General features: G+C 37.1%; 1 protein-coding gene across 2 annotated transcripts in view; it reads right to left on the bottom strand.

Moving 5' to 3' along the window:
• Positions 1-2,182, bottom strand: part of LOC145160894 (disease resistance protein At4g27190-like) — a 35,715-nt gene extending 33,533 nt beyond the window's left edge. For both annotated transcript variants that reach the window (XM_079080274.1, XM_079080277.1), the window contains exons 1-2: positions 1,953-2,182; positions 797-857 (exon numbers count right to left, since the gene is read on the bottom strand). The gene's annotated coding sequence lies outside the window, so the exon portion shown is untranslated. The remainder of the gene's footprint in view (positions 1-796; positions 858-1,952) is intronic.
• Positions 2,183-14,760: the final 12,578 nt, after the last annotated feature.

The following is a 14,760-nucleotide window of genomic DNA, read 5'->3' as shown; positions in this document are numbered from 1 at the left end:
CAATAGAAGGAGAGATACATAAACTACCACTAAAAGCATCTCCAACTCACTCTCATTTCCATTTTCCCCCATTCTTCTCCAACTCTCTCCCATTTATTCCCCCATTTTGGGAGATATGAATAGTATTACACCAAATGTGGTGTTATACTATTCATTTTTCCCAAAATGGGGATGAACTTTGTATTGTCTGTTTTACTCCCTTGTTTATATAATATTTTGTTATATATTAAATTATATTAATTAATTTTAAATATAAAGTTTGATTTTTTCATCAAATTCATATAAAAAGTTAAATACATATTGAAATTTTAAAAAATGATAACATATTTTATAAAAGCTTATAAGTGTGGTATAAATATAATCTTATTTATTTAATATTATTGTAATGAAAAAATATAGATTATATTGTCTTAAAACCAAATTAGTAGAAGTGTGTGTTTGACAATCTATGTAAGTTGGAAGAAATGAATATACTAGAAATATATTTTTTGGGTAAAAAATAGAATAAAAAAAAGAATAAGGTTGGAGATGAAACACTATTTACCCTATTTTTTTTAATCCATTTTTGGGAGAAAAAATGGAAGTGGGTTGGATATGGTCTAAGTATGCCAAAAATACATATACAAACCTATATATGTATGAAACAATCGGAAAAGATACACCAACACATATATGACAGTGGTTGTATCAGGATTACTCAAAAAACACGTCCACAGATATAAAAAAAGCCACACACCCTTTGCATAAAAGTAATGTTGTCATTCTTGGTAAATTGAAACTCATAAAAGTTACATACCTTTAGAGGTAAGTTGATCACCTTCCAAATGAAGTGGACTTAGTTGGACTTCTGATTAAACCTATATATACCCGAATATAAAATCATTATGAGATACAACGGATTCAAAAGAACTGCAGTACACTTTAATTAATCAGCAGCTATAGTGAATGGTACAAGAAGAATGTTCCAAGATCTGATAATTTGAAGAAGATTGACGTTTTGTTATAAATTTTGACCTAAAATAACTTGTTTAAATGATATGAAAGGCGTATATCAACATATAAATTAAATGGGTAATGATTCCAAACCCTAGCGTTGTTCTTAAGATGTCATATTAAAGTAAAGATACTCGAGGTTGAGAATGTTACCTTACTTCTATAATCTATATATATAGGATTTTTTGAATGGCTCTGCGTATAGGATCCCTATAGCCTTTTTAAACTTTCATGTTCAAGTCAAATGCTTTCAGCTTTTCATTAGGATCATGGTTTGAATACATTTTACCTTTTTTAGCTTCTTTTAAAACATAAACGAAACAATAATATGGATGGCAAGCTTGCTTTGGTCTATTAAAATTACTTCACCAAATTTTAAAGCAGAATATATGAGCTTCGAAACTGATTTTCGTGTCTGTTTTAAAATATTTCAGATAAAGGAAAAACAGAATGAATACTGCTTCACATATGTTGGATCTTTGCAGTTGCTCAAATTTACAATCCCTAGCCTGATCTCAGTATTGACATAGAGATATTTGTGTGGAATTTTCGAAGAAAGAAAGACAATTGATTACGTTTATTTAGGGAGATTGTGGAGGAGAAGAAAATAATTCGTTGTTCAAAAAAATAGAACGGAAATAGATTTAAGCATATTGCTACATCTAACTATTTTAAAAAATTGAAAGTTTGACCATGCAAATTTTGATTACAACACCAAATGAAAATAACAACACCTTATTACAAGTATAAGTGTTACTAAAAAGACATCATAAAAACTTGTATGTAATATTATTTCAATTAGTTAGTAAAGTTAGATAAATTGAAAACTCAAATATTTAAACAGTTTGATCAGTTTATTTAGAGTAATCCACATAGAAGATAATACAAACATAGAAAAAGGCAAAAACGAGAAAAAATAAAGACAAAATCGAAGAAGCTATTTAGGGATTAATCTTTACCAGTGTTCACTGTTCCACCTCCTTTGACAACATGAAAGTGCTTATAGAGACGTGATATTTGCAGCACCAAAATAAGAGTTAAACAGCTTGTACATTTTTTTCATCGATGTCCTATTATCTTGTAGTACTACGGTGGCTATATTGTGGCACAATTTCTGTGGGTTATGGATTTGGGATCTTGATGCACAGTGACGGGTAGAACAAGTTTGGAAGCAGGAATGAGTGGGTTTTGTTTTGCGTGGCAGTGAATCAAAGGATCAACTTATATAGGGAAACAAGCCTATTCTTTTGCATAAGTTAGAAAAGTGTGCGAGATTCTTTTATAAGCCAGTTACGTCTTTTTCCTTTTTCTTTTTATTAAGGTGATACTTTATTATTCTTTTTAAAAAAAAAAAAAAATGATTCTAGCAATAGCATGTGACTTTTTTAAGAATCTTTCAGCAGTAGGTGTATAATTCAAGTATTTATGTAAACAACTTTAACTTAAGTCAGGAACTTGAGAAACTCTGTTGGCTATCTAGTTAATTTAGTTTGTTCAATATTCTTGTCTTCTTTGATAATATTCATTTTATTGGGTACAAGAGGACCACATTCCAGTAAAGTTTATTGCATAATAAAAAATAAACAAAATGAGTTGTCAGGTTCAAGCACTTTAACAAACGATATATGATTTCATTCAAAGAGTAATAATGCAAAAAAAAAATAAATAATAATAATAATAATAATAATAATAATAAATAAGAACATAATCAGTTGATGTATTCAGAATGAACTGTAACGTCCATCGATGAACTTGAGAGAAGTATTTTATTATTTTTACCGAATGGGTTGCTTTTTTCGATTAGAGAGCGTACAAAGTAGAACATATGATCTTCTCGCTTAGGTCCGACCATTGAAGAGAAAATAACCATGGGGTGGCATATGGTTACTATTCCTAAAATGTAAACTCAAGATATTCTAATTCTGATGGCAAGACTCAATTTTAACGTGTTTGAATTTTGTATTACTTATTAGAGGGTGTTTGGTATTGTGTTTTAAATTAGTTTATATGTTTACTGGATTTTTAAGAATTCTAAAAAAATTAAAAAACAAAAAACCAAAATAACATTTTAGATGGAGAATTTCATATACGCCATAAACTAAATATCAAAATATCAAAATAACATTTTAAATGGAGAATAAAATAAATATCAAAATATCAAAATAACATTTTAAATGGAGAATTTTATAACGCTCTAAACATTAAAATCTCATATGTGCCACATATAATATATACCCTAAATAACCGTTTAGAATATCACATTTTGCCAAAAAAAAATTTGAAACATTCTTTTAATCATTTGTTTATTATTTAAAATCTTTTTATTTGTAAAAGAATTATAGACCGACTGATATACCCATCTCCACTTCTTGCTCTTTATCAAATCCATTCTTTTCAGTATACAGAACTCTCTTCAACGATGTTATGTTAAAAAATGAAGGATCCGTTTCTTAAAAAAAAAAAAAAAAGCTCCTGGTACAATGATCTCCAGAAAGGGTTTGGATAAGATAAATTAAGGTTTCAATTGAATCTGTTAGAGGTGTTCATGTGAATATATTGGTGCAACAGTTCTTGTACGAATTACGATGTCTCCAAGATACCTCAAGAACAAGACCGTTGAGGGGGGTCGGGGGTGGGGAGAGTGGGCAGCCGCACATGACCGAATTTTTTTATTATATATTTTTATTTAAAAATAACAACTTATAATAACGACACGTGTTATTTTTTTTTGTTCGTCCTGAGCCTTTGAGGATATTTAATTCCTCAGCACCGACCCTCCAACTCATTGTCGTCGATCTTGCCAGCTTTTTATCTTTGATAATAATAACTTCCTTCACTTAAAAAAAAAAAAAGTTAAATCATGTATGGTTGTTTTAAGCGACGTGGAAATGTGACGAAGGAAAAAGTATGCAAACCACAAGGAAGACATTTTTGTTCCCTGTTAGAAAAAGTTAAATCATGTGTACTTGTTTTAATTAAATGCTAATCTTCAATTCTTTTTTATTTTCTATATTGTTCCACATAAACAAATGAGAAATCATATTTTCTTCACAACGATCAATCATTCTAAACGAATTTATCCTTTTTTTTTACATGGAGAGATGTTCAATAAAGTATATGTACGTATTTTATGTGAATAGGTATTTTGTTCATTTGTTACTAAACTTATATTTATAAGATGGTCAAGTCATAAAAAAATAATTTAAAATAATTATATAATGTTTATTTATTTATTTTGAGTAAATATGATATTGTTGATGTTTATTTAAGGTATATATGATATTTAGATTTTAGATATGATAAATATGATATTTTATTGTTTATTTAAGGTATTAGTTTATAAATCGTGGAAACTACAGTTATAAAATTAATTAAATTTTAATAGTAAAAAACTCAAAATTATTAATCAATTATTTTAAATAACCTATTCTAAATAAATTATTATATTTTTTAATTATATAAATTTATAATCGGTGATTTAAATAAATACGTGAAATTATATCAAATATATCTTTTGGATACTTGTTCTACATACCTAGTGAGAACTTGGTCTTTATAGCTTGAAGGAGAGTCTTTCACGAGAGATAACTCATATTCAAAGAGGACTGGTGGGAGAATTGACCTTGAAGAGATTGAGAATTCAACCAATGAAGGAACCTTAGAAGACACTAGCTCTCAACCAGATGATGAGACTCCTTTTGAGCCCATTGACAATTCATTACCTCTTCATCAATCCAACAGGGTTAACATGCGACAGTTGTTTTATGGTTTCCATATAACGTCGGATGGTGACACACTTATCAATGATGACACACTGGTAAATTTGGATGAGCCAAGTAACTACAAGGATCCAATGACGAGCCTTGAGGCTGCTAAATGGAAAGAGGCAATAGACAGCGAGATCAAGTCCATGTATGATAATCAAGTTTGGAATTTGGTTGATCATGTAGCAGGTCAAAAGATAGTTGGGTGCAAATGGATCTTCAAAAAGAAGACAGACATGGACGGAAAGGTAAACACTTTCAAGGCACGACTGGCCGCGAAGGGCTTTATTCAAACCTAATGGATTTACTATGATGAGACCATCTCACAAGTGACTAAGATAAGTCTATCAGGCAAATGCTTGCCATAACTGCCTTTCATGGTTATGTAGTTATAACAATCGGTTTCGAAACTTTTCATTATTCAGGGCCGTAGCCCGATTATTGGTTATCATAAGGCTTAGGGCCTTAGGGAAGAAGGGAATTGGCCCTTCTTAGATGAGGGAGTTATAGACTAAGTGATCCGAGTGTCCGATTGTCTTTTGGAGCCCATGAGTATAATCGTTATTTGGTAGTTCGAGCCTTTATGAATTTTGGGTTTTTGTTCGGGTTGTTTTAAAGCGAAGTTGAGTTGATAGAAGTGTAGGGCTTTTCGTCACCTTTCCGTGGATATAAAGTTTGTCAAAAACAGACTTACAACGAAGGAGTTATCGCCAAGTACGTTGGACATAGTGGATTGCCGTATCGCGGGTTCTCTTTGAGTATGCCAAGCGTACTAAGGTGTATGTGGGATGTACTCCCTTCAACAAGAAACCCTAATTTTGGGTTTTACACTATATAAGCATTATTATATCTTTCCTATAGACATTTTGGGATCAACCTGTGTCCCCTTTAGCCTAATATTGAAACCCTAGAGTGCTTTGAGTGATTTTTAGAGCTTAGAAGAGTGTTTGTGGTGGTTCGTGTAAGAGAAGTTGGATGTTGAAGACTTATTCTTTGGAGAGGAGCTTAGAGATATGGATTTAGAACCTTCATTTTGTGACTTTTGAGGTATAAAGTCCATATCTTGTCTACTCCTTGTATAGATCTTCTTTTGAGCTTGTTTATGGTCATTTTAGTCCCTTTTGGTTGGTCCTTATGAGCTAAGGTTGTTTCAAAAGCATAATCTTGTAGATCTGGACATTTAAGGGGTCCCTTAAGCATAAAAATGCAAACTTTATGGTGTATTTGCACTCATGCATGTGTTAAGACCCTTTATTAAGCTTTTTTGAGCTCTAGAGCTCCATTAAGCCATGTATGTAAGTAAAGTTGCCAACTTTAGATGATAAGTCATCCATAGGAATCAGATCTGAGAGTTTGGAGCAAGGGCTTAAGTGATTAAGTGCTTAATGGAGTAGGATAGGGTTCAGGGGAGTACGCTAGGCTTACTCATCTAGTATGTTGGGCGTAGCAGCTGAGTACGCAAGGCATACTCAGCTTGTTTTAGTTTCCTTGAAATGTTGACCATGAACCATTAACCAAAAGTTTGACCAGGGTTGGCCATTAGATATTTTGGTCCTTTTAGGACAATGAGCCTTCTCGGTTTATGCTTATGATGGGTTTCGGCCCAATTTTAATATTTGGGCCTTATTGGGCGTTGTGGTGTCATTTAATGAATTTAGGACTATGATGCTAGTGGATTTGTCTTTGGATTTTGGCAAAGTAAGGAATAGGGTAAAATAGACATTTACCCAGAAGGTTTGGTTATTGGACTAGAATTCTTGGTTGGATCGGAATCAATTATTGATGAAATACTATTTGATGATGTCAGTGAGAGGATTTCGGTAACAGTGGCTCAAGTATTCAGTTATCTTGGATTGAGGTGAATCTCTTCACTACATCTATAGGTCAAAGGCACCAATGCCGACCCATTGGCTTACGCATCGTTGAAGGACTAAGGGGTGACCCTTAGCATTGAATGAAAGATCCGGAGGTGGCTCCTAGTAAATCTATATGCAAGGCCATCGTTCGGACCCTGACAGTTAAGTAGATAGTTAGTGGTAGATTGTATGCTAGTTGTCTTTCTTATTCTTGCATGAAAGACCATGAGGTGGCTACCGGCACTTGTCTGTGAGACCCAGGGTGCTTAGCCCCTGGCCTGACACGTAAAGACCATGATACGGCTCGTGGCAAATGACAAGACTATTGTTAGCACATAACACTTTCTATTGCATGTATGATATGTGGTATTTTGGGGAACTCACTAAGCTTTGTGCTTACAATTGTTGTTTATGGTTTCAATTACTTTCGGTTCAAAAGGGAAGGGGTCGGCTGGATCGCAGTGCATACACCCATGTTTTCCGCAACTTAGTTTTCGGGGCGTTATAAGTTTGTATCAGAGCCTTGGTTTGAGGGATTCGTGCATACTCTCGGGTGTGCCTGAACTCAAACTGAGGATTTGGAAAATATTTTAATAAAATAAATGTTTTATTAAAAGGTGTTTCTAATAAAAAAAGGGTGTGATACGTGCAATCAGCTGAGCTCAAGTAAGTGGTTCCCAAAATACCCATACATGTTTATTATGTTATATGATTATGAGAATTGCATGCAAGATTAGGACTAAGGATCTCGTCAAGATTTTTTGCCAGGAGAGATGCATTTATATGCCTGATTAATTGCTCTTTTAGCATTGCTTGCTAGTATGGTTTTCAGATGATTGGAAACAATAGCTTGATTACTGATGCATTGGTAAGATTTTTCTGTTGCCCGAATGCTGCTTGCTTTGTGTGTTGTGGGACTCTTAGTGATGTGGATTAGCTACTAAATGAATATGTTAAGTCACATGTTGCACAGGTTAAAGAATCTCAGAGTGATGGATTTGGCCCTATTGTGCAACTCTCGTTTGAGTCCAACCGTTCTAGGGTTGAGTCTTTTACTCGAAGGATTATCTGATCTTTGTTACATGTGACTATATCCAAGAGGTAGCTAGTTAACATTGCTGGGAGTCTTTCGGCAACCGAGGGCAGGGTGAGTTCGGGAACCTAGGAGAGCCTAAGAAGTGCTTTTGTGGGCTTAGTTGCACTGTTTAGTGATTTGGAGTATCAGTTTGAGAAGGTGACTTAGAGGATTTGGGATGGTTCTTGTGGAAAGTATGGATAGGTGTGGAAGGTAGTATTGGACCCGTACTACTGAAAGTACATGATCCATACTCGAATAAGGACGAGTCTTGGAGAATATAGGAAGCCTGTGGGATCAGTATTCTTGGATATGTTCTGATCTTTTTCATGTTGGTTTTCAGTTGGGGATGAGCACTCAAGGAGGTTCAGGTTCTGTTTCCAGATCAGGTGCAAGTACTGAGCCGATTAACGAGCACATGTGGGAGTTCATTTCTTTAGAGATTACCCGCAATATTTTGGAGCAGACTCCTGTGATCTTTAGTACGATAAAGGAGGGGATTTTGGAGATTCTGGATAAGTATCTGGGTGCACTCCGTGATGAGGTTATGGCTATTGTTGGAGCTCGCACTCTTTTTTTCCATGTGTTCTGAGATTGTGGAGCTCCCGAGTTCTTTAGGTAGAAGGACCCCATTTCTAGTAGGAAATGGTTAGCGGATATGGCTAACGCTTTCCAGACAAGTTTCTACCCCGAGGGATTAAAGGTCAGATTTGTTTCTTGTCTTTTGAAAGACAGAAGCCAAGATTGGTGGGAGGAGGTAGACTTTGCTTTGCGAGGCGAAGCCCTAGAGAGGATGACTTGGGATGAGTTTGTGACCCGGTTTAGGGCTGAGTTTGCACCAGTTATTGAGGTGCAACAGTTGTCGAGGGAGTTTCAGGACCTTCACTAGAATACTGAGACAATAGCGGAGATCACTGCCAAGTTCTGGGAGAGGGCTCTGTCGGTTCCAAAGTATGCAACAGATGAGGAGATGAAGAAGGTAAGGTATCATGATATGTTGAGGCAGGACATCAATGAGTTCGTGAGTATCTCAGGGTGCAATACCCTGCATGATATGATTTCTAGAGCCCGATAGCAAGAGATCAATTTGGAGCAATTGGAGAAGAGGGGGCCAGATCAAGTCCAGACAATGGATAGTACTGTAAAGAGACACAAGACTTTAGATCATCAACTGGGGGGCCAACAGGGCTGGGTCAGTGCAGCACGTGCGGGAAGCAACACGATGCGATTTTCCGTTTAGGGGCATGGGATGCTACAAGTGTGGCAATGTTGGTCATGTCAACCAGGATCGTCCTTAGGGGACAAGCCTGTTATGTTTTCACTACAACCAAGTGGGCCACAAGAAGGACGACTGCCCGATTTTGAGGGGAGTGGCAGTGAGTGCACTTGCTCCAGTTACTTTTAATATCAGTGTTGGTCGTGAGAGTAGGGCAGGAGCCCTAACAGAGAGGAGCTGAGCATTCCAGTGCCAGTCAGGAGTTCTAGCAGGTGCTATTGCGGGTATGTTATCTTTTGTCTTCTTGGTTATTATATTTATTTATATTGCTTTGAAATTTTGTATCGGTTTAGGTAAGCATTATCTTTGGTTTAGTTCTCTATTTTTGTCTGGGTTAGATTATCAAGAATTTTTATATGCAATCTTGCATGCAAGGATTCTTTAGTGGAGCGGGTTTTAGTGTTGAGTTGTTGTTCCGATTCGTTGATGGGATCAGTTCAGGGGTATTGTTTCAAAGGTTTACATTTAGATTAGCGGGTTAGTTCTTTAATGGGGTTAAAGTTCAATTGTATTAGCGTAACTGTTATGATTTTTTGTCACCAGTAAAAAGGGAATAAGGATTGGGTGTTGTATCATAGGTAGCGATTGGGGTTGTCAGACTTCTAGATATTTAGGGGAGTGTTCATCTGGAGTTCAAGAGTTGTGTGGTCATTGGGCTTAGCTAGTGATGGAACACTAAAATCTGGTGAGTGTCGGTCATCAGCGGTTCAAATTATAAGGAGATAAGATGGGTTGGGGAATCCATCAAATTTTGTCGGTTGGAAGAGCTTCAACGAATCTAAGTGGGGGATAATCGTTCAAAATTGCAGAAGCTGAATTAGGCGTGAAGAGCTTCAACGAATCTAAGTGTGGGTTGGATGAGTTTCACATTCCCGTCGGGAGGGAGGACGACTCAAGTGGTCGTCTAGTTTGAATATTTTGTAAGTTGGGAGTTCAGGGGACTTCCAACAGTTAGTTGATATCTTTTTAGGTTGGAAAGAAGGCACGTAGATGGATCCAGGTTGAGGGTTGTGTTAGAGACTCTCTGCTTGTTCTTGTCTGATTAAGGCTTTGGGGTTTGAAGCATGACTCGAACATCTATTTGGGGTATAGTGAGATGAGTATGGATGGATTGGTAGATGAGCGGTATGACCATGGGCGGTGGCCATGGAAAGATACTGTTGAAGTGTTGTAAGACTGCAGGGTGACCCGTAGCGTTCACTAGGTTGGCAGGTAGTGTTGAAGTATTGTAAGACGGTAGGGTGGCCCGTAGCATTCACTAGGTTGGCAGCTAGTGTGGGAGTGTTGTAAGACTGCGGAGTGGCCCGTAGCATTCACCGATTCTTAGGTAGCTTTGTGAGCATGGAAAAATCTATGATTTGGCTTGTAAATTCCTTTGGATGGGTTTAGACCAGGGTGGGTGAGGATTTGAAACTATGGTCAGGCCACAACAATTTTTTGGGATCAAGAAAGTGGTGGGCTGTATGAGGCTGGTTGTGATATAAGACTACAGATGATCATGTATCATTCACTTTTAACATTGGATTTGGTGACGTCAGTTTTGGCGTTGGATTATGATCGGTTGGATCAGAAAGGTTGTTGGAGCCATAGTGGGAAGATAGCTAGGACAACTCTTGTTAGATGAGGCCTTCATTTGGAAGTCGCATGGTATGACTGGGTATGAGTATTTGACTCAACAACCAGGTGGAAATTCGATGAATCGGTTAGTGTGCAAGTAAGTTAGGACCAGGGAGGTCTTGGCTGCTTTTGTAAAGCAGCTAGGGGATAACAAGATGAGTCAAGGTGGTGTTAGTGATTTGGGACTCGTGTGTGGACTCGCTTGTTATTCGGAGAATATGCTAAGTCACTTGTAGCTTGGATTAAATAATCTCGAAGAATATGCTAAGTCGCTTGTAGCTTGCTAAGTCAATCGTGTGTCGAGTCACTTGTTATTCGGAGAATATGCTAAGTCTCTTGTTGTTTGAAGAATATGATAAGTAACTTGTAGCTTGGATTAAATAATCTCAGAGTAAATGATTCGACCCTGCTGCACAGCTCTCGTTTGAGTCTATCCTTTGCAAGGATGAGTCTTCTACACAAAGGATTATCTGAGCCTTCTGTCAAGTAAAAGTGTTCCCCAACAATGAATGGTCAGTGATTTTGTTTTCGGTAGAAGCAACAAGATAGTCAGGGGTTGGAAGTGTTTGATTAGCTTGGGGTACAATGTGGAATTGATCTATCAGTGTTTCGAAGCAGGCTGTCTATCAGGGAGTCAAACCGGTTTTTAGAATCTCGGATTTTGGTCAAGGTGGTAATAATTATTCCTTAAGGGTTAATATCTGAAATATGAAGATTTTTCCATTGCAAGAAAGTGAGAGCCTTGTTCAGGCCTGGTTCCGTAGCAGGTTTAGGATGTTGTTGTATGTGTGATCTATTCCTTCAGTCGTATCAGAGTGTGGATCGGTTGTTCGGGTTATTTGGTGTGGCCGAGTGTTAGTAAAGAGCGATTTCGAAGACGAAATCTAATTTAAGTGGGCGAGAGTTGTAATACTCGGTATTGAATCGTTTCATTATTCGCGGTTGTAGCCTGATTATTGGTTATCATCAGGCTTAGGGCCTTGGGGAAGAAGGGAATTGGTCCTTCTTGGATGTGGTTGTTATAGTCTAAGTGATCCGAGTGTTCGATTGTGTTTCGGAGCCCAAGGTTATAATAATAATTTGGCAGTCCGAGCCTTTATGAATTTTGGGTTTTTGTTCGGGAAGTTTGAAGGCGAAGGTGAGTTGATAAAAGTGTAGGGTTGTTCGTTACCTTGTCGTGGATATAAAGTTCGTCGGAAATAAACCTAGAACATAGGAGTTATATCCAAATAAAGTTTAAGTATTTTGAGGCTTGGTCGAGTACGTGGGGCGTATTCACCAAGTACGTTAGGCGTAATGGATTGCCGTGTCACATGTTCTCTTTGAGTATGCCAAGCGTACTAAGGGGTATGCGGGGCGTACTCCCTTCGGCAAGAAACCCTAATTTTAGGGTTTTACCCCTATATAAGCATCATTATATCTTTCCTCTGGACATTTTAGATCAACCTCCAGCCCCTTTAGCCTAATATTGAAACCCTAGAGTGCCTTGAGTGAGTTTTGGAACTTGGAAGAGTGTTTGTGGTGGTTTGTGTAAGAGAAGAAGATGGTTGATGATGCATTCTTTGGAGAGGAGCTTAGAGATCCGGATTTAGCGTCGTTACTTTGTGACATTTGAGGTATAAAGTCCATATCTTGTCTACTCCTTATATAGATATACTTTTCGGCTTGTTTATGGCCATTTTAGTCCCTTTTGGTTGGTCCTTGTGAGCTAACGTTGTTTAAGAATCTTAATCTTGTAGATCTGGACATTTAAGGGGTCCCTTAGGCATAAAAATACAAACTTTATGGTGTATTTGGGATCATGAATGTGCTAAGACCCTTTATTAAGATCTTTTGAGCTCTAGAGCCCCATTAAACAATGCATGCAAGTAAAGTTGCCAACTTTACATGATAATTATCCATAGGAATCAGATCTGACAGTTTAGAGCAAGGACTTAAGTCCTTAAGTGGTTAATGGAGTAGTATGGGGTTCAGGGGAGTAAGCTAGGCATACCCTTCTGGTACACTACGTGTACTGGCCCCAAAAGGAGTACATTTGGCGTACCAGCTGAGTACGCAGGGCGTAATCAGCTTGTTTGAGTTTCCTTGAAATGTTGACTTTTTGATCATCGACGATTGACTAGAAGTTTGACCAATGTTGACCATTAGATATTTTGGTCCCTTTAGGACATTGGGCCTTCTCAGGTTAGGTCTTTGATGGGTTTGGTGCTAATTTGTATATTTAGGCCTTAATGGGTCTTGTGGTGTCATTTAATGAATTTGGGCTTATGATATTGGTGGATTGGTCTTTGGATTTTGGCAAAATAAGGAAAAGGGTAAAATGGAATTTTAGCCTGAAGTTTTGGTTATTGGACTATAATTCTTGGTGGAATCAGAATCATTTATTGATGAAATACTATTTGATGATGCTAGTATGAGGATTTCGGTAATAACAACTTGAGTATTCAGTTATCTTGGATTGAGGTGAGTCTCTTCACTATATCTATGGGCCAAAGATATCAATATCGGCCTATTCGATTATGTATTGTTGAAACACCAAGGGGTGGCCCTTAGCATTTAATAAAACATCTGGAGATGGCTCCTGCCAAATATATATGCAAGACTAAGGTTCAGACCCTGACAGTTAAGTACATAGTTAGTGGTAGATTGTATGCTAGTTGTCTTTGTGATTCTTGCATGAAAGACTAGTAGGTGGCTCCTTGCACTTGTTTGAGAGACCTAGGGTGTTTAGCCCCGCGCCTAACAAGTAAAGACCATGATATGGCTAGTGGCAAATGACAAGACTATGGTTGGTACATAGCACTTTCTATTGGATGTATGATATGTATGATATGTGGTATTTTGGGGAACTCACTAAGCTTTGTGCATACAATTTTTGTTTATGGTTTCAGGTACTTCCGGTTCTAAAAGGAAGGGCTCGAGTTGATCGCAGCGCATACACCCATGTTTTCCGCAACTTAGTCATTTTGGGATTGTACTGTGATAACTGTTTTATTATGATATACTTCTAAATGTTAAATAAAATATAATTAGTGTTTTGGTTATATTAAAAACGAAATTTTTACCTTGTGGTTTTTGGGGCGTTATAGTGATATGGAAAATGGATGTCAAACTGCTCTCTTATATGGGAGGTTGGCTGAGGATGTTTACATGAGCCAGTCAGAGTGTTTTGTACATGGAAAAATTCCTAATAGAGTGTGTAATCTTGAGAAAACCATTTATGGATTGACACCAGCATTTCACAGCTGCAATCTTTGCTTCCATGAGAAAGTCAAAGAGTTTGGTTTCTCTAGGACTGAGGAGGAGTCCTATGTGTATGTCAAAGCTAATGGGAGTATATTGAATTTCCTAGAATTGTATGTTGATGACATACTCCTTATGGGAAATGAGATTCCGACCTTGCAAGAAGTGAAATCTTGGCTTGGAAAGTGTTTTGTCATGAAGGATTTTAGGGAAGTGGCCTACATTCTTAGGATAAGGATTTTGAGGGATAGAAAGAAAATATTTTTTGGTCTTTGTCAGAGTAGATACTTGGAAAAGGTACTAAAACGATTTAGTATGTAAAATACCAAGAAAGGCAGACTATCCATTCATAGTACTGTTAAGTTGAGTAAGACTCAAAGCCCCATTATAGATGAAGAGATACTTGACCTGAGTCAAGTACCATATGCTTCGGCTATAGGCTTGATCATGTATGCTATGACATGTACTCACCCTGATGTGTCTTATGCTTTGAGCATGGTTAGACAATTTCTGGGCAATCTTGGCAGAGCACATTGGACTTCATTGAAGAACAATCTTAAGAATTTGCGAAGGACAAAGGAAATGTTTCAAGTCCTTTTTGAAAGTGGTATGTTGAGAGTAAGTGGATATAGTAGCCATCCTTTAATTAGATTGGGAAAACTTCTATTCTCAGTCCGACTGATTGTTTTTATTGAATGGTGGAGCGGTTACTTGGAAAAGTTCCAAACAGGAAACATCGGCTGATTCTACATGTGAATCAGAGTACATCACAGGGAGTGAAGCATCGCAAGAAGTGACTTGGTTGAAGAATTTTATCGGTGATCTCAGTGTAGTCCTCACCATTCATGAGCCAATGGAACTTTATTATGATAATGAAGGTGTGGTTGCTTCGACCAAAGAACCTAAGGATCATGGTAGATCCAAGCATATTGATAG

This window comes from Lactuca virosa, chromosome 1, assembly GCF_052849685.1.
Source record: "Lactuca virosa cultivar CGN04683 chromosome 1, Lactuca_virosa_CGN04683_v6, whole genome shotgun sequence".
Classification (NCBI taxonomy): domain Eukaryota; kingdom Viridiplantae; phylum Streptophyta; class Magnoliopsida; order Asterales; family Asteraceae; genus Lactuca; species Lactuca virosa.
Note: the sequence above shows the minus strand (reverse complement) of the source record. Positions and strands in the feature narration are given on the sequence as shown.